We start from the raw sequence: 27,122 nt of genomic DNA, 5'->3' as shown, positions 1-27,122 counted from the left end.
TTTCTTTAAGTCTAACAATAAGGAGTTCATGATCTGAGCCAGTCAGCTCCTGGTCTTATTTTGGCTGATTGTATAGAACTTCTCCATCTTTGGCTGCAAACAATATAATCAATCTGATTTCAGTATTGACCCTTTGGTGATGTCCATGTGTAGTGTCTTCTTTTGTGTTGTTGGAAGTGAGTGTTTGCCAGAATATTCTCTTGGCAAAACAGTGTTTGCATTTGCCCTGCTTCATTTTGTACTCCATGGCCAAATTTGTCTGCTACTCCAGTTGTCTCCTGACTTGCTACTTTTGCATTCTAGTTGCCTATAATGAAAAGGACATGTTTTTTTCTTTTTTGGGGGGAGGGAGTGTTGTTCTAGAATGTTTTGTACATCTTCATAGAATTATTCAACTTCAGCTATTTTAGCATACTGGTTGGGGTATAGACTTGGATTACTGTGATATTGAAAGTTTTCCTTGGAAACAAACAGAAATCATTCTGTAGTTTTTAAGATTGCATCTAAGTACTGCATTTTGGACTCTTTTCTTGACTATGAGAGCTACTACATTTCTTCTTTCTACTCTTGCCCACAGTAGTATATATAATGGTCATCTGAATTAAATTCACCCATTCCAGTCCATTTTAGTTCATTGAGTCCCGCAAGGTCAATGTTCACTCTTGTCATCTCCTGTTTGATCACTTTCAATTTGCCTTGATTCATGGACATAATATTCCAGGTTCCTATGCAATATTGCTCTTTCCAGCATTGTAATTTACTTCCATCACCAGTCACATACACAACTGAGTGTTGTTTTTGCTTTGGCTCTGTCTCTTCATTCTTTCTGGAGTTATTTCTCTACTCTTCTCTAGTAGTGTATTGGGCACCTACTGACCTAGGGAATTAATCTTTCGGTGTCCTATCTTTTTGTCTTTTCATACTATTCATGGGGTTCTCAAGGCATGAATACTGAAGTGGTTTTCCATTCTCTTATCCAGTGGATCACATTTTCTCAGTGATCATATTTAGGAGAAACAAAGTGATCCATAGTCAGCCCTCCAAACCCGCAGGTTCCATATCCACAAATTCAACTAACTGTGGATCAAAAATATTTTTAAAAGTTTCCAGAAAGTTTTACAAAGCAAAATTGATCAGGTGATGTAGTGGTGGGGAAAATCTTAGGAAGACAGTCAAAAGGTACAAACTTCCAGTTATAAGATAAGTACTAGGGATGCCAATTTACAATATGATAAGTATAATCAATTAACCCTGCCATATATTATATATGAGTCTTTAACACGGCAACACCTAAGATTTGTTATCACAAGAATACTTTTTTTCTTCTCTTTGTTGAATATTGTACCTAAGAAATGATTCATATTCTATAAATTTATTATGATAATAACTTCATGAAGTAAATCAAATCATTAACACCCTTTTGGCAGAAAGTGAAGAGGAACTGAAGAACTTCTTGATGAAAGTGAAAGAGGGAGTGTGAAAATGCTGGCTTAAAACTCAACTTTCAAAAAACTAAGATCATGGCATCTGGTCCCATCACTTCATGGGAAATAGATAGGGAAACAGTGAAAACAGTAACAGACTTTATTTTCTGAGTCTCCTAAATCACTGCAGATTGTGACTGCAGCCATGAAATTAAGACATTTGCTCCTTGGAAGAAAAGCCATGACCAACTAGGCAGCATAATAAAAAGCAGAGACATTACTTTGCTGGCAAAGCTCTGTCTAGTCAAAGCTATGGTTTTCCAGTAGTCATGTATGAATGTGAGAGTTGGACTATAATGAAAAGAAAGGATGCTTTTGAACTGTCGTGTTGGAGAAGACTCTTGAGAGTCTCTTGGACCACAAGGAGATCCAACCAGTACATCCTAAAGGAAATCAGCCCTGAATATTCATTGGAAGGACTGATGCTGAAGTTAAAACTCCAGTACTTTGGCCACATGATGTGAAGAACTGACTCACTGGAAAAGACCCTAATGATGGAAAAGATTGAAGGCAGGAGGAGAAGGGGACCTCTCATCCAGAGGATGAGATGGTTTGATAGCATCACCAATTCGATGGATTTGAGTTTGAGCAAGCTCCGTGAGTTGGTGGTGGACAGGGAAGCCTGGCTTAATGCAGTTCGTGGGGTCACAAAGAGTCGGACACAGCCGAGCAACTGAACTGAACTGAACTGCACTGCACTTAACCTTATATAACATATGTCAACTATATCTCACTATATTGCTGGGAAAAAAACAAATCTTGAATTTGCTATGTACTGGCAACTGTTTACACAGTATTTGCATTATATTTGCAATAATTTTCAAAATATGTACATTTTATTAGACATTATAAGTAATATAGAAATGATTTGAAGCCTATGTGAGAATACGAGCAAGCTGTATACAAATACTATAGCATTTTAGATAAAAGACTCCATTGTCCACAGATTTTGGTATTCCTGCAGTGGGTGGGGTGCTGTAACCAGTCCCCCATGGGTAATAAGGAACAACTGTAGCTGAAAGAAACCAAACTAGTAAATGTTACACTCTTGTAATTGTCTTCCTTAAATTCATGTGTCACCAAACAACATTGTCTTTATTTACTTAACCCTGAAGTTCAGGGTTTTTCCTTGATTTGAAAGCTAAATTATAAAATATGTATGAATGAAAATACATTTTTAAAGTAATTACTTAAATGCATTGTTTTTAGTTTTAAAAACATCATTAATGTAGTAAAAGCTTCCTTTTCCAGATTCAAATCACTGTGCACACCTATTCACAAGCTCCTTCATGTTGAAATTCAAAAAGAGTGACTCTGAATGAAATCTTAATGTGTGCTGAGTAGGTTCCATTATTGAGAACATAATTACTATATACAGTGCCTTGCCCAGTTAATAATGCAAGAAAACTAAATGATAGGGCTGCAGTGAGAGGTGGTCACAGTTTTAATGACTGTATCCAAGAGGTTTCATAAATCTCCACTAAAATAAAAGACTAACTTCTAGAAGGAAGTGGCATTACCGTTGGGAAGAGCTGGCAGAACTGATTATAAATAAATTGAACCATAATATTCATATTCATCCACTCTAAGTAATTTTTCTGTTAGTATTTAGGGAGATATCTATTATTTGGTCCTTAACTCAGAAAATGAAGGATATATAGAAATAGGATATAGAGATATACATACATTTATATCACTATATATGCTCATATTCCCATTACATGTTTATGTTACTTTTGTGATTTTTCCCTTTCTATAAACAGAATTATACTTGAAGGACACTTGAAATGAGTTTGCACAATTACCATTTTTCATTTAATATATGTTTTAGAATGATAATTTGGCATATGTGTAATCTTTGCCACTGAAATGAATGCATATATATTTTCAAATTCTAGGAAAAAAAATTTATGAATTTATAGATGCAGATATTTTGTAATTAAAGTGCTGTAATTGCCTTTCAATTAATTCTCCATTTAATAGCAGAAAAGATATCAATTTTTTGTCACAAACAGCATAACAATTTCTTACGGATAATGTATTTTTATATTTCCAGAGTGGACTTTTCTACCACAGTTCAAAGCAGGAAACAGAAACCACCATAGGCATTCTTAAACACGAGGAAATTTCATACAGGAAATTCTGTGCTTACAAGAGCATTGCCAAGACTGAAGCAACAGTTTCTAAGCTGAGCCTCCTGGAGTAATTCCTGGACCTATACAGAACTGACTTACTAAAAGAATACTACCTCTGAGCTCACAGCTGGGAATATGCCAGAAACAAGGTTCTCTGCCTTTGCCAACACAGGCCAGCAACACTCAGGAGGCTGCAAAATGTGCTCGTATTGCCTCAGCCTGCACCTCACCAGGCCAAGGTGCTCTACTCTTTGCTTGTCAACATCTAGGAAGCTGGAGTTGGGACCCTTCAGAATCACTGTTGGCAATCATCATATCTCCTGAGCGTTGTTTGACATTAGAGCTCAAAACCACAGGAAGATGATTTCTGATTAACTCGTCCCTTTCAGATCTTTCCATAATACATACTTGGTAACCAAATGGTGGAAATTAATTTGCACTCAGGACTTTAGCTGAAAGGGATTCTGGGAAATGTAGGTTTTGTAGTAAATAAAGGTTTAGAGAAGACAATGAATTGGATGCCTAAGGTGAGTTACACATAACCGGCATAATCTCTACAGGTGAATATGTTTCAAATATACTGTAACAGCCTATTATACTAATATTTCCTCCATGAAAATTTAAGATATATCTTAAATTTCAGAGCCTTCTCTTCTGGCAAGAATAACTATTCCGGTAGAAAAATAAAAATGTATTTGTCAAATAAAGAAACTGAATAAATTTAGCTAAGAGAAGTTAAAATAGAAGACAACACAAGAATATCCAAAAAGATTCTTATAGAGTTTGATAGATATAAATTCAGTGTATTTTGAGATCAGTGGCAACTGGTGATCATGTGAAAATCAAAAGTCAAACTCAGACCACTCAGGATTAAAGATAATTTCCTAAACGTTCACCTACTCAAATGTAGAAGGTAGTGGACATATATGGAGGTGGAGGAGGGCACATTTTAACTAGATATTGACTATTGATAGTAATGTTGTTCATTCACTAAGTCCTGTCCAACTCTTTATGGATCCATGAGCTGTAGTCTGCCAACTCCTCTGTCCATGGATTTTCCAGGCAAGAATACTGGAGTGAATTGCCATTTCTTTCTCTGAGGGATCTTCCTGGATCAGGGATGGAACCTGTGTCTCCTTCATTGGCAGGCAGATTCATTACTGCTGAGTTACAAGGGAAGCACATTAGACACCTTTAATTAAGCTCAAAATACACGAGCTTAAATTTTATTTTTCATCTTATCTGTATTTTCTATAAGATTCCATACATGCATGCTCAGTCACTTACTCATGTCCAGTTCGTTGTGACTCCATGGATTGTAGCCCATCAGGCTCCTCTGTCCATGGAATTTTCCAGGCAAGAATACTAGAGTGGGCTGCCATTTCCTATTCTAGTGATAATAACATACACTGAGCCTTTGAAAAATAAATTTTTCAGTGGAAATTATTTTATCTGCTATATTAGCTTTCTATTGTCTCTGTTGTAAATTATAAAAAACTTAGTGAGTTCAGTCAGTTCAGTTCAGTCACTTAGTCATGACCCCATGAACTGCAGCACACCATACTTCCCTGTCCTTCACTATCTCCCAGAGTTTGCACAAACTCATGTCAATTGAATCTGTGATATCATCCAGCCATCTCATCTCCTGTTGTTCCCTTCTCTTCCTGACTTCAATCTTTCCCTGCATCAGGATATTTTCTAATGTGTCAGCCCTTCATATCAGGTGGCCAAATTATTGAGCTTCAGTTTCAGCATCAGTCCTCCCAATGATTATTCAGGATTGATTTCCATTAGGATTGACTGGTTTGATCACCTTGCAGGGACTCTCAAGAGTTTTCTCCAACACCACAGTTGAAAATCATTAATTCTTCTGCACTCAACTTTCTTTATGGTTCAAATTAACACAACACAAACCTACCGTCTTACAGTTTGATAGGCTAGAAGTCTGACACAGATCTCATTGAGATCAAATGAAGGTGAAACCAGGCCTGCATTGCCTTCTCCCCAGAGGCTTTAGAAGAGAATCTGTTTCCTGTGGCTTCCAGTTTCTCAAGGTCTCCAAAGTTCTTTGGTCCACTTCCTCTTCTATCAAAGACAATAATTTTGCAGTTTTCTGTGACTTTGCTCTTCTCTAGTTATGTCTGTCTATTCTGCCTTCCTCTTCCATCTTAATAACACTCATGGTAATATTGGTCCCATCTGGATAACCCAGGAGAATGTCCATATTATAAAGTCCGGATCCATAATCATAGTTGCAAAGCTCCTTTTGCTAAGTAAAGAAGCATAGTCATAGGTTCTGAAAATTAGGACATGGGCATTTGGGGGCACTCATTATCTGCCTACCACATCTGCTAAGAGTAATAACAGCAGAAATGAAATTTCTAATGCAAAGAGAAGCTCTTCATTGTGATATTTAACTTAGTGTCATTTTATATATCTTATTACATGTTTGATAAAAGGGATATATTTTAATATACCCTTTGAAAATATCTGAAAGGCCATATCCCATTTTTTTAATTCAAATATGTGCAGTTTAGATCAATTTAGTTGGGACATGCAAAAAGAAAAGTCACTTCATAGTAATAACTCCATGTGAAAAAATATTTTACTTTTAAATGATTTTATTAACAAAGATCGGTTTGTTTATATGCTATGAAAACTGTTTCAGGGAACTTCTGAATGTCTAAACTACTTTCTATCATTCAACTGAGGTTAACCTAAGACTTGGATCTACTTTCTCACTACCTCTAATATAGAATATCACTGCCACAAAATATTTAGAAATGTGCCTATTATCTATGTCGGTAATATTCAGTCTATTTGAGGATACTGATTTAGAAGAAACTAATCTTCGGGTGACTTAAATTTGGAAGAAACTATGAGTTACAACATGCAGTTTTAAGGTTATAGTTTTAGGGGGTAAAGAAAGACTCTACTGTTGACAGAAACATAACATGGAAATGTGAAGGGAGAGATTAAACAGGGACATGGAATAAGCCCTGCTTAGTACGTGTAAACTGATAAAATACAGATGTGTGACCCAAAAAAATCAAGTTAAGTATGGACAAAAAATATCCAAATGCAATGTGTAATTCTCAGAGGAGATGGAAATATACATGTTTAATTCACATTTCTGTCTAAATGGATTAAGACTAGCAGCACTGCTGTGAGTGGAGTTTCCACAGGCCTCACCAGTCTATGGGGTACCACAAACAGGGATAACACATTTCTCAGGGCATTTTCCCAACTGGTTAATTAGAAGAGCAGCCTCCCTCCTGGTCCCTGCTCTTTCTATCTAAATATCTTGGATTTCCCTGACTGTCTCACCTGGAGAACAAATCTAGACAATGGGCAACCTCTGTCACTTCTGTTGGGTATTGTTCAACTGCTATTACTCCTTGAGGTTGGGTCCACTGGAGAAAGACCTCCAAAGGCACTTCTTCCTTCTAGACATGACGATTCTTTCCCTAGACACGACTCCAATCACTGTATCCCAGACTCCACAATGGATGAACTTGCAATATCCGTAAGATTTTTGGTAGAATAAAATGGGAGAATGCCTTACTACTTCTTCAAGTGTTGGAGTCTGTTTAAAACCTACCAAATCCTTATGCTCGGGTCCTGAAATACATAGTTTGTTGACACACTTTTCCCTATTTGCTGACAGCCCTTCTTTTCCTTGGATTTAGAGGAGAGAGGTTCACATGATTATTTTTTCAAATTCATATTATCTCTTCTCTTCTATAATCAGGGCTTTATTGGGTTTTTATTTTTTGTATTTTCCAGTTAATTCTTTCAGGATATCCTCAAACCTAAATGCAAGAAAGACATCTATTTAGACTTCCCTTTTCATTCATCATATAGGCACACACTTCTGAACAACAAGACACAGCTTAAATTTAAAGGCTGAAATTTACATACATAGGTAGCATGTATCACATTCAATATAAGAGCTATTGCAGGGCAATGCTGAATCTTTCAAAGAACATGGATGTATAAAAAATGTGTGAGCATACTCTATGGATTTGAAACTGATAATACAGTAATAAAATATCAAGTTTATCTAGCCAGTGCTGGGAAACTATTAATCCAAGCATGTGACAACCATAAGTCTCCCATTTCCAATTTTGGGAGGAGTAAGTTTCTAGGATATGTTGGGCATATCTGTGTCTGAATAATAAGGAAACAATTTGTAAACTTATTCTCATCTTACCTAGACTTGAGGCATGTCCTGTTTTGTGATCATACCTCATCCTGCAGAATCTATGGACAAATTCCCAGAATAGCTCTACAGTGGAGGGGTTTTCTGGAATTCACTTTATCTCTGTGAAGCACTTATGCATTGAAATCTCCTACCTGTAATATATCTGGCTTCTCTGCTGAAGAAAATATTCTGTTCATGAAATTGGATACAATTCATCTCTTATACATACATTTTAAAAGATTTAGATCTGACGTTACCTCACTATTCTAGGAAGGAAATGTTTTGTAATAACTTAAAAGTTGATTAGTTGCTTAATATTAATACTTAACATATTAAATTTGTATATGGCCTGTGGTTTAAAATGTTAAGTCAGATATTGGGAAGGAATCAAATTTATCCTAAATATATTTGAATCTAACAATATATATAGTAGAGTAATTTAAAAGAAGTTGTTAATTGTGTTGCTTTCCCCTTAAAAATGTTATTTTGGGGGAGGAGATCAAGATAGTGGAGTAGGAGGATGCTGGACTTGCTTCTGCTCACAAACACATCAAAATTATTGATATAATAGTTACAATATAATATAATATAATATACAGAGTGATTCATACCAGAATTGCCCTCAGAATTAGCAGAGTTCTTCTTCAATCAAAGCTGTATCCTAATGAAGTCTGGTAGGAAGGGAAGAGAAGTGATCTGGTTAGAACATGCATCCCTAGCAGGTGACACAGAAAATGGAGGGATACCAAAAGGTTGGGAATCATCCTGGGTAATAAGAGGTTTGAGCTGCATATGAAGCACCTACACCCCAGATCCAATGCTGAGAAGATGAGCTCCCTTAGCTGATTTGAAAAACCAGTGGGGCTTACTGGAGGGCTATAAGAGACCAACAGTCTGCTCTAGAGAAGTCCATTAAGTTTTGATTACTCCCAGTTACCATGTGGAAGCAGCAGATTGAAAACTATTTGGGGATCTGTTTGGTTTACTAGGACTACTCCAGCTTCCAGCTCTAGCCACTCTTACTCTGGCACGACTCCCCACTAAGAAGGAGGCTGCCTTTTCCAATGTGAGTATGTATGCATTGAAGAAATAGAACCAGTTTAGAATCAGTCCTGCCTCTGACCACAGTGGAGGTAGCCATTGTAAGCTGTCATGTCCCTGCACACACCCCTAAGGAATGGAAGCTAGTTCTAGGGCAGACTCTGCCATCATGAAGTGTACATCCATGCGGATGTAAGAATGGAACGAGGCCAGTTCAGTGGTGTGGCCCCAGTCCCTCTGGCCCTGACTCATCCTGTAAACAGGAGACACACACCAAGAGGAAATAAAACCAGCATAGAAGTGCAGCCCCAAGTCCTCAAGCCCTAAATACCGCTCATACCAAGGCAGAGACTGCCATTATACCCAGGAGAGACAATGATACCAGGGTTCCTGTTCCAGCCTCTCAGACTCTGAACTAACCCGTGATGGGATTGTGATGGGTACTGAACATTGCACAAGCCCTGGCTTGCACCTGGTTCTGTCCCCTCCAAGTCAAGTCCTACCCCCCACCAAGGCAGTTAGCCTATCTATGTTCACTTCAGATCCAGGTTTCCCACCAAGGCCACTGTGCACGCAGATTGCAGGACACTCACACACAGGATGTCACTTCAAGACCAAGAAAGATAAATATTTCCTCTAATTTTATAGGTACAGACAAAATCAAACAGAATGAGATGCTAGTGAAAGAGGTTTCGAAAAAAGACTGAGAGAAAGCCATGATGAAACAGAGATAATTTACCTGATATATTTCAAAGCAAAAGTAATAAGAATGCTAACTAAACTGAGGAAAAGAGTACAGGAACACAGCAAGAATTTTAACAAAGAACTGAAAAATATAAGTGTGCAAAACACAATAATTGAAATTAAAAATACACAGGTGGAAATTAACAGTAAATTAGATGACACACACACAAATGCATAAACAATCTAGAAGATAGAATAATGAGAGCCACTCTATCAGAACAGCAAAAGATAAAAATGAGAGCAGTTTAAAGGACCTCCAGGACAACATCAGGTATACTAACACTTGCATTATCAGAATCCCAAAAGGAGAAAAGAGAAAGGGGTGTAAATATATTTGATAGAACTATGACAGAAAGTTTCCTGAATCTGAAGAAGGAAGCAGATATTCAGGCATGAAGCACAGACAGTACTATACCAGATGAACCCAAAGAGACACACACTAAGACATATAATTAAAATGACAGACATTAAAGATAAACAGAGAATTCTAAAGACAGCAAGAGAAGAACAATAATGCTATAATAATTTTTCAGCAGAACTCTGCAGGCCAGAAGAAAGTGGCAAGATACATTTAAAGTGCTAAAAACCCTGGTCACCCTACCCAGTAATTTTATCATTCAGAATTGAAGGGAAAATAAAGAACTTTTCATACAAGCAAACTTTGAGATACTTAAATGTTGAATGCTAAAGAGACTTTATAAGTGTTGCTAAAGAGTCTTCTTTAAATAAAAAATAAAAGGCTACAATAAAGAAATTATGCAAAGGGAAAAGTTCCATTGGTATAGGAAAATACATAGTGAAATCTATGGATCAACTGTTTAAATAAGCTAGTGCAAAGGTTAAAAGAAAAAAAAATGAAATCAAATATAACTATAACAAACAGTGAAAGAATAAATATGAAGATGTAAAATATGACATCAAAAATACAAATATTTGGGGGAGGGAGTGAAAATATGTAGATCTTTTAGAATACGTTTGAACTTACACTGCTAACAATTTAAAATAAATAGGTATATTTATAGGTCAACATATAAAAAAGGCTTCTCAGGGCACTACTGGTAAAGAACCTACTTGCCAATGCAGGAGACATAAGAGATGCGGGTTCGATCCCTGAGTTAGGAAGATCTCCTGGAGAAGGGGGCGGCAACTTGCTCCAGTATTCTTGCCCGGAGAATCCCATGGACAGAGGAGCCCCACAGGTGGGCTACAGTCCACAGGGTCACAAAGAACCAGACATGACTGGAGTGAGTTCACACACACACACACACACACACACACACACAAACACACACACACACACACACACACACACACACACACACACAGAGAACGTATATAAACCCCGTTGGAATCAGAAATCAAAAAAATTTCTATAAAACCTATAATAGATTCACAAACACTAGAGAGAAAGGAACACAAGCATACCACTTAATCAAATTATCAAATCACAATGGGACAAACTAAACTAAGAAGAAAAGGAGAGAGAAGAGACTCACTTCAGAACTAAAGATGCACACAAACTGAAAGTGAAGGTATGGAAAAAGATGTCCCATGCAAACACAAATTAAAAGAACACTGGGGTAGAAATATTCATACCAAAGTACACATTAAAACAAGATCTAAAATTAAATGCAAAGAGGAGAATTATATAATAATAAAGGGAACAAAACAAGAAGAGATAATGTTCTTAAACATATATGTGCCTAATATAGGAGCACATAAATATATAAAGCAACTATAATAGATGTAAGTGGAAAAACTGACAGTAATACAATAATACGGAAATTTAATGCTAGAAGAGTCATTTCCTAGGCAGGTTGATAAGAAGTCTAGGGGTCCCCGAGAAGAGAGGGATCTGGAATTCTCAAGTAGGAAGAAAGGACAAACATTTTTCCCTCTACATTACTTAGGGTTATATAACAATAATGTATCCTGACTGAGGACAGTCTCTGGATTAAACCTTCTGGCTAAATCTTGTTATCTTAAAATGTAAATTATGGGAGTAGGTCTGGTCTTTACAAGGATTACGTAACAATAATGTATCCTGCCTGAGGACAGTGTCTAGATTAAACCTTCTGGCTAATTCTGTTATCTTAAAATATAATTTATGGGAGTGAGGTCTTTACAACATCCAGACATTCTTTGGATTCATTGGAAAGTCTATAACTCCATTGCTAACACTAGCAAGGTGGTACTCTTTCTGCCCCCTTCTGATGTCTGTGTCAGAAGCTTTCTCTGTCTCTTTTATACTTTAATAAACTCTATTGCACAAAAGCTCTGAGAGATCAAGCCTTGTCTCTGGCCCCAGATTGAATTCTTCTCCTCTGGAGGCCAAGAATCCCAGCATCTTTTAGTGGATTCAGCAACAACCTTTCAATGCCCCACTAATATAGATGGGTAGAAAATTAATAAAGAAATAGTAGTCTTATATGACACATTAAACCAAATGAACTTAACATATATCTAAAGGACTTGCATACTTTCACTTTCAAAGGACAGTCCATGAAAAAACATCAGAATACACATTGTTTTCAAATGCACATGAAAACTCCTGTAGGATAAATTACATGTTAGGTCACAAGCAAGTAACAACAAATTTAAGAGTATAGAAATTATATAAAGCATCTTTCTGGCCACATTGATATGGTATTAGACATCAGCTAGAGGAAGAAATTTTGGGGAAAATGCAAACATAGGAAGACTAAACAACATATTATTGGAAAAAATGGATCAAAGAAGAAATTAAAGAGGAAATCAGAAAATACTTTGGGAGAAATGAAAATAAAATTGCAACTTCCCCAACCTTTTAGATGAAGCAAAAGTAGTTCTATGAGGGAAATTTATACAAATACAGATGCATCTCAAGAAATAAGGCATATTTCAAGAAAAGAAACTAAACTGCCAACAAGGAATCAGAAAAATAAGCACAACGCGAGTCTAAAGTTATCAGAAAGAAGGGTATAATAAAGATCAGGGAGGAAATAAATTAGAGACCAAAAAAACTGAAATAGAAAAGATCAATGAAATCTAGAGTTTTTTTTTTTTGTTTTTTTTTTTTTTCTAAAAAGATTAATAAAACTGACAAACCTCTAGTCAGGTTCATTAAGAAGAAAAGTGAAGTCGCTCAGTCGTATCCGACTCTTTGCGACCCCATGGACTGTAGCCTACCAGGCTTCTCCATCCTCGGGATTTTCCAGGCAAGAGTGCTGGAGTGGGTTGCCATTTCCTTCTCCAGGAGATCTTCCCAACCCAGGGATTGAACCTGGGTCTCCCACAATATATGCAGACACTTTACCGTTTGAATCACCAGGGAAGTCTAGAAAAAAAGAAAGAAAGAAGAAAAAAAAAGAAGAGGACTCAAATGAAATAGTACTTGAAAGAGGAATACTACAGTAATATGCTAACAAATTTGATAAATTAAAAGAAATGGAAAAGTTCCTAGAAACATACATTCTTTCAAGAATAAGTTAGGTAGAAATAGATAATCTGAAGAAAACAATTACTAGCATTGAACCAATGATCAAAACACTCCTAATAAACAAAAATCTAGGACTGCATGACTTTATAGGAGAATTCTACCAAACATTAAAAGGAGAGTTAATATCCATCCTCTCAAACTGTTCAAAAATGCTGAAGAGGATGGAACACTCCCTAATTCATTGTACAAGGCCATCTTTTTTTCTTTATTTCTTTCTTTTTCTTTTTTAACAAGGCCATCTTTACCATGATGACAAAATGCTGCAATAACATTATAGGCCAATATTACTAATGAAAATAGACTCAAAAATCCCCAAGAAACATTAGCAACACAAATTCAATAATATATAAAACTATTCCTAGACAATGATCAGGTGGGATTTATTCCAGCGATGCAAGAATGGTTAAATATCTATGAACCAATAAATGTGACATAAAACAGTGACAAATGACAAAAATCACATGATCAACTTAATAGATGAAGATAAAGTATTTGACAAAATTCAACATCCACTCATAATAAAAATTCTCTTCCAGAGTTGATATAAACATGGAAGTGTTAGTCACTCGGTTGTGTCTGACTCTTTGTAATCCCATGAACTCTAAAACACCAGGCTTCACTGTCCATGGGATTCTTCAAGCAAGAATACTGGAGTGAGTAGTCATTCCCTTCTCCCAAGGATCTTCCCAAGCCAGTGATGGAACCCGGGTCTCCAACACTGCAGGCAGATTCTATACCATCTGAATCACCAAACGTGTTATAAAGTTGGTGTAGACAGTATATATCTCACACTATAAAGGCCATTTATAACAAACATGACAGCTAGCATGAAGCTCAGTCATGAAAACTGAAAGCTTTTCCTCTAAAGGAGTAAAACTGCAAGCCTGACCCACTCTGTCTATTCAACCCAGTGTCTATTCTTGTTGATCACTAGGTTTACTTGACTTATTTTCTACTTTCCATGTTACCACAATCAATGATATTGTTAAACTTTCAGCCACTACATATAAAGAACTCTTTTATCGAATTTCAGACAGTATTTTCTTCACTTTTCTTTAAGTCCTCACTGACAGTCTCCTCAAAGATTATCATGATTCACTTAATTATTTCTTTAGGACTAAGTTCTCAGGCCCACCAAGTTTTTGGCACTGCTCACTATGGTCTAGTCAAGGCTGTTTTTTCCAGTGGTCATGTATGTGAGAGTTGGACTATGAAGAAAGCTGAGTGCTGAAAGAAATGATGCTTTTGAACTGTGGTGCTGGAGAAGGCTCTTGAGAGTCCCTTGGACTGCAAGGAGATCCAACCAGTCCATCCTAAAGGAGATCAGTCCTGGGTGTTCATTGGAAGGACTGATGCTGTAGCTGAGACTCCAGTACTTTGGCCACCTCATGCGAAGAGCTGACTCATTTAAGAAGACCCTGATGCTGGGAAAGATTGAGGACAGGAGGAGACGGGAAAGACAGAGGATGAGATGGTTAGATGGCATCACTGACTCGATGGACATGGGTTTGGGTGTACTCTGGGAGTTGGTGATGGACAGAGAGGCCTGGTGTGCTGTGGTTCATGGGGTCACAAAAATTCAGACACGACTGCGCGACTGAACTGAACTGACTCTGGTCACCAAAGTCTATTTCAGTTTCTCTGACTGTGTAAAACATTACCATTTCACCCCAAATTTAGTAGTATTAAATAACTTCTTTTGGTTTATGTGTGTGCTTTTATGTCTAAGCATATGCTTTTGTCTCAGTATGTCTATGGATCAAAACAAACAATAAGAATGTTTTTTGGGGGGTCATTATATACAAGCCTCAGAAAAAAGAACAGAAACCTAGGGGCTAAAATGAACTGTAGTCTTATTTGGTCACATATGGTAGACACTGAATATAATCTAGTCATCTCAGTTTCTCTCTACTGGGACTCTGTATGGACTAGGTTGGCTTCCTTATAGAATCACTGGGTTCCAAGAGTAAGATATCAGAAATAAACTGCATACAACATAGAAGCCACACTGCTTTTTATGACCTATTTTCAAAGTCATATAATGTCATTTTCATTACAAATCAAGGCAGTCTTAAAATCTTCTTCATTTTCAAGTGAAAGGAAAATAAATTCTACTACTTGCTGGGGAGTGGGGATGTTTTGGACCAGAAATATATTTGTGGATGTTCTTTGGAAGTGACAGTCTGCCACAGGATGAGATACATATTACAACTTTTAAAAACAATCTGTTATCATTCACAAATAGTTTGTAAACATAAACATTTTATTAGTTGCAATAAATTGAATTAAAATGGAGATATAACTAGAATTTTTCTCTAAAACCATGATATCAGTTTCAGGTATGCTAAACTAAACTTGTAATCTCAATGGATGATGTTAAATAATCTTTGTTATGTTTTGACTCATAACTGTATAGAGTACAAAAGTGCATTTTTATACATATGTGCTTAATAAGATATTATTATGATTATAAATGATTCTTCAGCTAAAATATTTGACAACCATTGTTATATCAGAAAAATAATTGCATGTACAAAAATTAAACTTTCATTTTGAGTCTTAATATACTTTGTGCTAACCACTGTCATGAAAAAGACTTGGCAGTAATGTTAAAGGTCCAGGAAATTTAGCATTATAAGCCTATGTCAAAATAGACAAGAGAATATGTTTCTATGCTTGGAAGGTATATTGTGAAACAATACTTTGTCATCATAACTTAAAATACATAAATTATTATGGCATTAGGGATAATAAGAAGGGATCAATATACAAAGAAACATCTTAGAAAGTTATCTTATGATTCTAAGGTTCATCCTGAAGATAAATGTACTGAATGAGAAAGAATCACATGTATTAGTGACAGGAGACTTTGTAGAATCATAGCTTCAGGAGTCCCCAATATTATATCACATAAAACCTTACAAAAATGTTGCCACCAGTGTAGGAGCACTGATTTCAAGAAGTACAACAAGTAAAATCTCTATTTGATCACCCCCAGCATATGGGGAAACAGTGAAGAGTTTACTGGAAATTGAAATAAAAGTAATTTCTTTGATAGCAGATAATTATTAGAAGAACTAACAAAATCCCTCACACTAGGCTTCAACGGTATGTGAACCAAGGACTCCCAGACTTACAAGCTGGATTTAGAAATAAGAGGAACCAGAAGTCAAATAGTTGGATCATAGAAAAAGCAAGGGAATCCCAGAAAAATAGTTACTTCTGCTTCATTGATTATGCAAAGCCTTTGGCTGTGTGGATCACAACAAACTGTGGATAAATCTTAAAGAGATGAGAATACCAGACCACCTTACCTGCCTCCTGAGGAATCTGTTCTCAGGTCAAGAGCCAAGAGTTAGAATGGGACATGGAACAATGGACTGGTTCAAAATTGGGAAAGGAGTACGTCAAGGCTGTATATTGTCACCCTGGTAATTTAACTTATATGCAGAGTACATCATGCAACATGCCAGGCTGGATGAAGCACAAACTGGAATCAATTTTGTCATGAGATATATCAATGACCTCAGATATGCAGATGACACCACCCTTATGGTATAAAGTTAAGAGGAAGAGGAACTAAAGAGCCTCTTGATGAAGGTGAAAGAGGAGAGTGAAAAAGCTGGCTTAAATCTTGACATTCAAAACACTAAGATCATGGCATCTGGTCTCATCACTTCGTGGCAAACAGATGTGGAAACAAGAAAAATAGTGAAAGACTATCTTCTCGGGCTCCAAAATCACACAGATGGTGACTGCAGCCATGAAATTAAAAAATGCTTGCTGTTTGGAAGAAAAGCTATGCCCAACCCAGACAGCTTATTATAAAGCAGAGACATTACTTTGCTGACAAAGGTTCCTATAGTCAATGCTATGGTTCTTCTAGCAGTCATATATGGATGTGAGAGTTGGACCACAAAGAAGGCTGAGTGCCAAAGAATTAATGTTTTTGAACTATGGTGCTGGAGAAGACTCTTGAAAGTCCCTTGGACAGCAAGGGTATCAAAGCAGTCAATCCTAAAGGAAATCAACACTGAATTCATTGGAGAGACTTATGCTGAAGCTGAAGCTCCAATACTTTGGCCACCTGACGCAATGAACTGACTCCTTGGAAAAGACCCTGATGCTGGGAAAGATTGAAGGTAGGAGGAGAAGGGGAAGACAGAGGATGAGATGGGTTGGATGTCATCACCAATTCAATAGACATGACTTTGAGCAAACTTTGGGAGATAATGAGGGACAGGGAAGACTGGTGCCTTGCAGTCCGTGGCATGGTAAAGGGTCAGGCATGACTGAGCAACTGAGCAACAACAACAAAGGCATAAGAGAATAATCTTAATAAATCAGAATTTAAAAATTCAATATTTGTACTAACTCAATATTGTCAACTTGGCCTTTGCATTTAACTTTGTATAAAAATATTTTATTGAGCAATTAAGAAACATAAATGCAATCATTAAAATTAAGCTTCTCTATTAAGTAATTCGTGCTTACATGAAGCAATTTCTTGTTCTGTATTCTAGTCAATCTACTTATACTTGGGACATAACTGTGAATAAATAGTAGTGATCTATGCCTTGAAATGATTGGATTGGAATGAACACTCTGTGAAATACAGAAAATATTTTGACATCCAATATCTGCACATAAGTAATTAGTATATCAGTTACAACAAACATATATCCATATTTTCTATAGCATAATTCAAAACATTTGCCTTTTCTAAATCTAGCATGAAATCTGGAAGTTCATGGTTCACATACTGTTGAAGTCTGGCTTGAAGAATTTTAAGCATTACTTTCCAAGTCTGTGAGCTGAGTGCAATTATGTGGTAGTTTGAATATTCTGTAGCATTGCCTTTCCTTGGGATTGGAATGAAAACTGACCTTTTCCAGTCCTGTGGTCACTGGTGAGTTTTCCAATTTTACTGGCATATTGAGTGCAACACTTCTACTCTTTTAGGATTTCAATCTTTAGGATTTCACTCAAATCCTAAAAGCATCATCTTTTAGGATTTGAAATAGCTCAACTGGAATTCTATCACCTCCACTAGTTTTGTTAGTAGTGATGCTCCCTGAGGACCACTTGACTTACCATTCCAGGATGTCTGGCTCTAGGTGAGTGATCACACCATCATGATTATCTGGGTCATGAAGATCTTTTCTGTACATTTCTTCTGTATATTCTTGTAACCTCTTCTTATTATCTTCTGCTTCTGTTAGGTCCATACCATTTCTGTCTTTATTTTCCCCATCTTTGCATGAAATATTCCCTTGATATCTCTAATTTTTTTGAAGAGATCTCTAGTCTCTCACATTATATTGTTTTGCTGTATTTCTACTTGTTTGTTTTTTTAAAATTTATTTATATTTAAATTGAAGGATAATTGCCTTACAAAATTTTGTTGTTTTCTCTGAAACCTCAGCATAAATCAGCCATAGGAATATGTATATCCCCTCCCTTTTGAGTCTCCCTCCCATCGCCCTTCCCTTACCACTGCTCCAGGGTGGTAGAGAGTCCCTGTTTGAGTTTCCTGAGACATACAATTATTTTCCTCTATTTCTATGGATCACACAGAGTCAGACATGACTGAAGCAACTTAGCAGCACCGGCGTGTCTTTCTTTCTTTTTCTTTTTTTTCTTTTTGCAAATTAATTTATTTAATGAACTCCTTATTGCCAAATTCAGACTTAAATTAAAGAAAGTAGGGAAAACCACTAAACCATTCAGGTATGACCTAAATCAAATCCCTTATGATTATACAGTGGAAGTGACAAGTAGATTCAAGGGATTAGATCTGACAGATGGAGTGTCTGAAGAACTACAGATAGGGGTTCATGACATTGTATAGGAGGCAGGGATCAAGACCATCTCCAAGAAAAAGAAATGCAAAAAGGCAAAATGGTTGTCTCAGGAAGCCTTACATATAACTGAGAAAAGAAGAGAAGTGAAAGGCAAAGGAGAAAAGGAAAGATATACACATTTGAATGCAGAGCTCCAAAGAATGGTAAGAGATAAGAAAGCCTTCCTTAGTGATTAGTGCAAAGAAGTAGAGGAAAGTGTTCTAGTTTCATTCTTTTACAAGTGGCTGACCAGGTTTCCCAGCACCGCTTGTTAAAGTGATTGTCTTTTCTCCATTGTATAGTCTTGCGTCCTTTCTTAAAGATAAGGTGTCTATAGGTGTGTGGATTTATCTCTGGGCTTTCTATGTTGTTTTTTTTTTTTTTCTCCCCCCACTGATCTATAATTCTGTCTTTGTACCAGCACCATATTGTCTTGACGACTGTAGCTTTCTAGTATAGTCTGAAGTCAGGTAGGTTGATTCCTCCAGTTCCATTCTTCTTTCCTAAGATTGCTTTTGCTATTCAAGGTTTTTTGCATTTTCACACAAATTGTGGGATTAATTGTCCTAGTTCTCTGAAAAAAATAACATTGGTAGCTTGATAGGGATTACATTGAATCTATAGATTCCTTTGAATAGTATACTCACTTTCACTGTATTGATTCTTCTGTTCCATGAACATGGTACACTTCTCCATCTATTTGTGTCATCTTTGATTTCTTTCATCAGTATTTTATAGTTTTCCATATATAGGCCTTTTGTTTCTTTAGGTAGATTTATTCCTGAGTATTTTATTCTTTTCATTGCAATGGTGAATGGAATTGTTTCCTTAATTTCTCTTTTTGTTTTCTCATTGTTAGTGTGTAGGAATGCAAGGGATTTCTCTGTGTTAACTTTATATCCTGCAAATTTACTATATTCATTGATTAGTTCTAGTAATTTTCAGGTGGTGTCTTTAGTGTTTTCTATGTAGAGGATCATTCATTTGCAAACACTGAGAGTTTTCAGCAATCCCACTGCTGGTCATACACACCGAGGAAACCAGAATTGAAAGAGACATGTGTATCCCATTGTTCATCACAGCACTTTTACAATAGTTAGGACATGAGAGCAACCTAGATGTCCATCACCAGATGAATGGATAAGAAAGTTGTGATACATATGCACAGTGGAACATTACTCAGCTACTAAAAATGCATTTGAATCAGTTCTAATGAGGTGGATGAAACTGGAGTTATTACACAGAGTGAAGTGAGTCAGAAAGAAAAACACCAATACAGTATATTAATGCATATATATGGAATTTAGGAAGATGGTAATGATGAAGATGGTAATGATGACCCTATATGCGAGACAGCAAAAGAGACACAGATGTAAAGGACAGACTTTGGGACTCTGTGGGAGAAGGCAAGGGTGACATGATTTGAGAGAATAGCATTGAAACATGTATATTACCATATGTGAAATAGATCACCAGTCCAGGTTCGATGCATGAGACAGGGCACTCAGGGTCGGTTCGCTGGGACAAGCCTGAGGAATGTCATGGGGGGAGGTGGGGAGGGGGCCAGGATGTGGTACACGTGTATACCCATGGCTGATTCATGTGAATATATGGCAAGACCCACTACAATATTGCAAGGTAATTAGCCTCCAATTAAAATAAATAAATTAATAAAAAATAAAAGAAATTCCCCCCCCTTGGGGGGGAGATTAACTGCAAAATGACATTATTATCTCAAATTGCAGACAGAAGGAAAAGAACTAATGTATGTAGCATAACACATACCAATGAAAAATAAAGCTTCAGTAAAAATAATTTTCAGTGTTAACATATATTGATTATTGCTTTACAAGGGAATCTCACAACCAAGAGTACTTATTAAAAAATAAATATACTGGATATAGAGGCAATGCAGCTAATATTTTTAAGAGCATATCACTATCTATTCAGTCCCTAATGGCTTTTGCCTTTAAGGTTTCAAAGAATTAATACTATCCTTCAATTCAAGAGCAGAGTGAGTTTCAGCGTCATCAAGCTTATCAGAGTATAGTCTGACATTAAATGATTTTTCTTTTTCTTTTGCTGTTATTTGTTTTGTTATTGAGCTGCAGGGTCAGCATATTTTCTTCTGAATTATCAAAATAGAGTACAGCTCCATTTATAGTGAGTGAGCAATCAATAATAACTTTTTTAAACTGGTACAGTACTTAAGCGTTTTCACATCTTATATCTTTATCTGAGTGTATACACCTTTAAAAATCTTTACTGAAAATAGATATAGATGAAATCACTCTCAAAAAGTAAAGAACATTTATTAAGGCCTTTCTCACTTTGTCTCCAAATTCCAATAGAAAGGTCCACCATTAGACAATAGGCCTCTCACAACAGCACACCTTTACTATATGGAAGTAGTTTTCAGTCTGTGCTCTAGCTGTTCCAAACACCCAATTTCCCCAGGGTTCCTCCTGTAGAAAGAGTGTAAAGAAGGAACCAGTGAGATGACATCAGAATTATTTTTGATGTGAGCAGCACTGTTTTCATTTGTGTTAAACATTTGATCTCTAAGTATCTTTTCTTAAAATAAAGCATTCTTTGATTAAAAAGTTTTTAAAGGAGTTGCAAAACAATTCTACTATGGCATATTTTTCAACTTTAAGTGAAAGTGTCTTTTATCTTATCATACAGTTACTTGATAATTTTAAAAATTCTTTTAGAATTATGGAAAGTACAATACTTCACCTTTAGAATCAAACCCCATTCACACCAGAGGCACTCAGAGGGCTCAAACTTTGTGCCCACCAGGACCCAGAGACCCAACAGAGACTGAGACATAACTGCGTTTGAGTGTCTCCTGTGGAAGTACGGGTCAGCAGTGGACTGCCACACGGCAGGGGCTCTGGGAGCAACAGATTTTGGTATGGTTGGGTGCAGCAGACTTCAGTATGGCACAACCCCTCTTGGAGGAGGTCGCCATTAACCCCACAACAGAGCTGCCAGAACTTACACAGAACTGGGGAAATAGACTCCTGGAGGGCACAAATAGAATCTTGTGCGCACTAGGACCCAGGAGGAAGGAGCAGTGACCCAACAAGAGACTGACCCAGACTTGCCTGGGTGTGTTCAGGAGTCTCCAGCAGAGGCGTGGGTCGGTTGTGGCCTGCTGCAGGGCTGGGGGCACTGAGTGTACCAGTTACATACTTGGGGCCTTTTGAAGGAGGTCGCCATTATCTTCATTACCTCCACCATAGTTTCACCCCAGGTAAATAACAGGGAGGGAACATAGCTCCATGTCAACAAAAAATTGGATTAATAATTTACTGAGCATGACTCTGGCAGTCAGAACAAGACTCAGTTTTCCCCTCAGTCAGTCGCTCCCATCAGGAAGATTCCATAAGCCTCTTATGCTTCCCCATCAGAGAGTAGACAGACTGAAAACCACAATCACAGAAAACTAACCAGTCTGATCACATGGACCACAGCCTTGTCTAACTCAATGAAATTATGAGCCATGTCACGTAGGGTCATCCGAGACAGACGGATCATGGTGGAGAGTTCTGACAAAATGTCCAGTGGCGAAGGGAATGGCGAACCACATCAGTATTCTTGTCTTGAGAACCACATGAACAGTATGAAAAGACAAAAAGATAGGACACTGAAAGGTAAACTCCCAGGTCGGTACATGCCCAATGTGCTAGTGAGAATCAATGGAGAAATAACTCCAGAAAGAATGAAGAGAGAGAGCCAAAGCAAAAACAACACTCAGTTGCAGATGTGACTGGTGATAAAAGCAATGTCTGATGTTATAAAGAGCAATACTGCATAGGAACATAGAATATTAGGTCCATGAATCAAGGTAAATTGGAAGTGGACAAACAGGAGATGGCAAGAGTGAACATCAACATTTTAGGAATCAGCAAAATAAAATGGACTGGAATGGGTGAATTAAAATCAGATGACCATTATATCTACTACTGTTGGCAAGAATCTCTTAAAGAAATGGAGTAGCCATCATAGTCAACAAAGGAGCACAAATTGCAGTGCTTGAATGAAATCTCAAGAATGAGAGAATGATCTCTGATCATTTCCAAGGCAAATCATTCAATACCACAGTCATTCAAGTAATGCCCCAACCAGTAATGATAAAGAATCTGAAGTTGAATGATTCTATGAAGACCTACAATACCTCTGAGAACTAACACCCTCCAAAAAATGTCCTTTTCATTATAGGGGACTGGAACGAAAAAGTAGGAAGTCAAGAAACCCCTGGGGTAACAGGCAAATTTGGCCTTGGAGTAATGAGTGAAACAGGGCAAAAGCTAATAGAGTTTTGACAAGAGAACACACTGGTCACCCTCTTCCAACAACACAAGAGAAGACTCTACACATGGACGTCACCAGATGGTCAATACTAAAATCAGACTGATTATATTCTTTGCAGCCATATATGGAAAAGCTCTACACAGTGAAAACAAGACCAGGAGCTGACTGTGGTTCAGATCATGAACTCCTTATTGCCAAATTCAGACTTAAAGAAAGTAGGGAAAACCACTAGACCAGTCAGGTATGGCCTAAATCAATTCCCTTATGATTATACAGTGGAAGTGACAAAAGGACTCAAGAGATTAGATCTGATGACAGAGTGCCTGAAGAACTATGGACAGACGTTCATGACATTGTACAAGAGGCAGGGATCAAGACCATCTCCAAGAAAAAGAAATGCAAAAAAGCAAAATGGTTGTCTGAGGAGACCTTACAAATAGCTATGTAAAGAAGAGAAGTGAAAAACAAAGGAAAAAAGGAAAGATATACCCATTTGAATGTCGAGTTCCAAAGAATAGCAAGGAGAGAAACAAACAAACAAACAAAAACTTACTAGTAACCAATGCAAAGAAATAGAGAAAAACAATAGAATGAGAAAGACTAGAGTTCTCTTCCAGAAAATTAGAAATACCAAGGGAATATTTCATGTGAAGATGGGAATGATAAAGGACAGAAATGGTATGGACCTAACAGAAGCAGAAGATATTAAAAGAGTTGGCAAGAATAAACAGAAGAACTGTACAAAAAATATCTTCACGACCCAGATAACCAGGATGGTGTGATCACTCACCTAGAGTCAGACATCCTGGAATACAAAGTCAAGTGTGTCTTTGGAAGCATCACCATGAACAAAGCTAGTGGAGGTGATGGAATTCCAGTTGAGCTATTTCAAATCCTAAAAGATGATGCTGTTAAAGCATTGCACTCAATATTCAAACAAATTTGGAAAACTTAGCAGTGGCCACAGGACTGAAAAATGTCGGTTTTTATTCCAATCTGAAAGAAAGGCAATGCCAAAGAATTTTCCAACCACCGCACAATTGCACTCATCTTACCTGCCAGGAAAGTAATGCTCAAAATTCTCCAAGACAGGCTTCAACAGTATGTGAACTGTGAACTTCCAGATGTTCAAACTAGATTTAGAAAAGTTAGAGGAACCAGAAATCAAATTGCCAATATCTGTTGGATCATCAATAAAGCAAGAGAGTTTCAGAAAAACATCTATTTCTGCTTTATTGACTCTGAAAAATCCTTTGACTGTGCGGACAACAAACTCTGGAAAATTCTTCAAGAGATGGGAATACCAGACCACCTGACCCTCCTCTTGAGAAATCTGTATGCAGGTCAGGAAGCAACAGTTAGAACTGGACATGGAACAACAGACTGGTTCCAAATAGGAAAGGAATATGTCAAGGCTGTGTATTGTCACCCTGCTTATTTAACTTATGTGCAGAGTACATCATGAGAAATGCAGGACTGGAAGAAGCACAAGCTGGATTCAAGATTGCTGGGCATAATATCAGAAACCTCAGTTTCACAGATGACACCACCCTTATGGCAGAAAGTGAAGAAGAACTAAAAGCCTATTGATGCAAGTGAAAGAGAAGAGTGAAAAAGTTGACTTACAGCTCAACATTTAAAAATGAAGATCATGGCCTCTGTTCCCATCAATTCATGGCAAATAGATTGGGGAATAGTGGAAAGAGTGAAGGACTTTATTTATTTATTTATCTTTTAGCTACAAAATCACTGCAAATGGTAACAATAGCCATTATATTAAAAGACGCTTACTCCTTGGAAGAAAAGTTATGACCAACCTTTACAGCATATGAAAAAGCAGAGACATTACTTTGCTAACCAAAGTCCTTCTAGTCAAAGCTGTGGTGTTTCCAGTAGTCATGTATGGATGTGAGAGTTGGACTATATAGAAAGCTGAGCACAGAAGAATTCATGTTTTTGAACTTTGGTGCTGGAGAAGACTCTTGAGAGTCCCTTGAACTGCAAGGAGATCCAACCAGTTCATCCTAAAGGAAATCAGTCCTGAATATTCATTCAGGAAGGACTGATGCTGAAGCTGAAAATCCAATACTTTGGTCACATGATGCAAAGAACACATTTGAAAAGACTGTGATGCTGGGAAAAATAGAGAACAGAAGGAGAAGGGGGAGATAGATGATGAAAGAGTTGGGTGTCACCACCGACTCAATGGACATGAGTTTGAGTAAACTCCAGAAGTTGGTGATGGACAGGGAGGCCTGGTGTGCTGAAGTCCATGGGATCACAAAGAGTTGGATACGACTGAGCGACTGAACTGAACTGAAATGACAGTACCTTAGATATTGAGAAATTAAGTTTTGGTCCTAAGTTTTAAGGTATCTCTCATGAACACACACACACACACACACACACACACACACACACACACACACACACACACAAAGGGCTTTGTAGGTGATGCTAGTGATGAGGAATCTGCCTGACAATGCATGATATGCAAGAGATGCAGGTTCAATTTCTGGGTCAGAAAAATCCTCTGGAGTAGGATATGGCAACTGACTCCTGTATTCTTGCCTGGAGAAGTCTATTGGCAGAGGAGACTGGTGAGATACAATCCATGGGGCCCGAAGAGTTGGACATGACTTAGAGATGGATCACATACACAGACACAAACACAAACCATCTGCGAAAAGAAGTTTAATCATGGAGACCAAGTTTGCATCATCCTTGAGAATGTCAAGGAATCTTCTAACTTAGGTTACAATTTTGTTCCTCAAAAAGCCTATATGTGTACAGAACAACAAACTGGTTCAAAACTGGGAAAGGAGTATATCAAGGTTGTATATTGTCACCCTGCTTACTTAACTTGTATGCAGAGTAGATCATGTGAAATGCCAGGCTGGATGAAGCAACAGCTGGAATAAAGATTACCAGGAGAAATAGCAATAGCTTCAGATATGCAGATGACACCACCCTTATGGCAGAAAATGAAGAGGAACTAAAGATGCTCTTGATAAATGTGAAAGAGGAGAGTGAAAAAGCTAACTTAAAACTCAACATTCAGAAAATGAATATCATGGCATCCAGTCCTATCACTTCATGGTAAACAAATGGGGAGACAATGGAAACAGTGGGCTGACATTTTTTTCTTGGGCTCCAAAATCACTGTTGATGGTGACTTCTGCCATGAAATTAGAAGACACTTGCTCCTTGGAAGCAAAGCTATGACTAGCCTAGACAGGATATTAAAAATCAGAGACATTACTTTGCCAACAAAGGTCTGTCTAGTCAAAGCTATGGTTTTTTCAGTGGTCATGTATGGATGTGAGTGTTGGACCATAAAAAGGCTGAGTGCTGAAGAACTGATGCTTTTGAACTGTGGTGTTGGAGAGGACTCTTGAGAGTCCTCGGATGGCAAGGAAATCAAACCAATCAATTCTAAAGGAAATGAATCCTGAATACTCATTGGAAGGACTGATGCTAAAGCTGAAGCTCCAATACTTTGGCCACCTGATGCTAAGAGCTGACTCCTTGGGAAAAAACCCTCATGCTGGGAAGGATTGAAGGCAGGAGGAGTAGGGATGACAGAGGGTGAGATGGTTGGAAGGGCTCACTGACTCAATGGACAAGAGTTTGAGCAAGGTGTGGGTGGAGCCTTTACTAATGGGAAAGTGGAATCAGTCAACAAAGTTTCAACCTGACAATGCATGCGTGTTCAGTCGCTTCAGTTGTGCCCGACTCTCTGCGACCCATGGACAATGGCCCACCTGCTCCTCTCTCCATGGGATTCTCCAGGCCAGAATAATGGAGTGGGTTGCCATTTCCTTCTCCAATGATAAAGTATGAAGTGAGTGAAGTGATGTCACTCAGTCATGT

Source organism: Muntiacus reevesi, chromosome 22 (genome assembly GCF_963930625.1).
Source record: "Muntiacus reevesi chromosome 22, mMunRee1.1, whole genome shotgun sequence".
Lineage (NCBI taxonomy): Eukaryota > Metazoa > Chordata > Mammalia > Artiodactyla > Cervidae > Muntiacus > Muntiacus reevesi.
Note: the sequence above shows the minus strand (reverse complement) of the source record.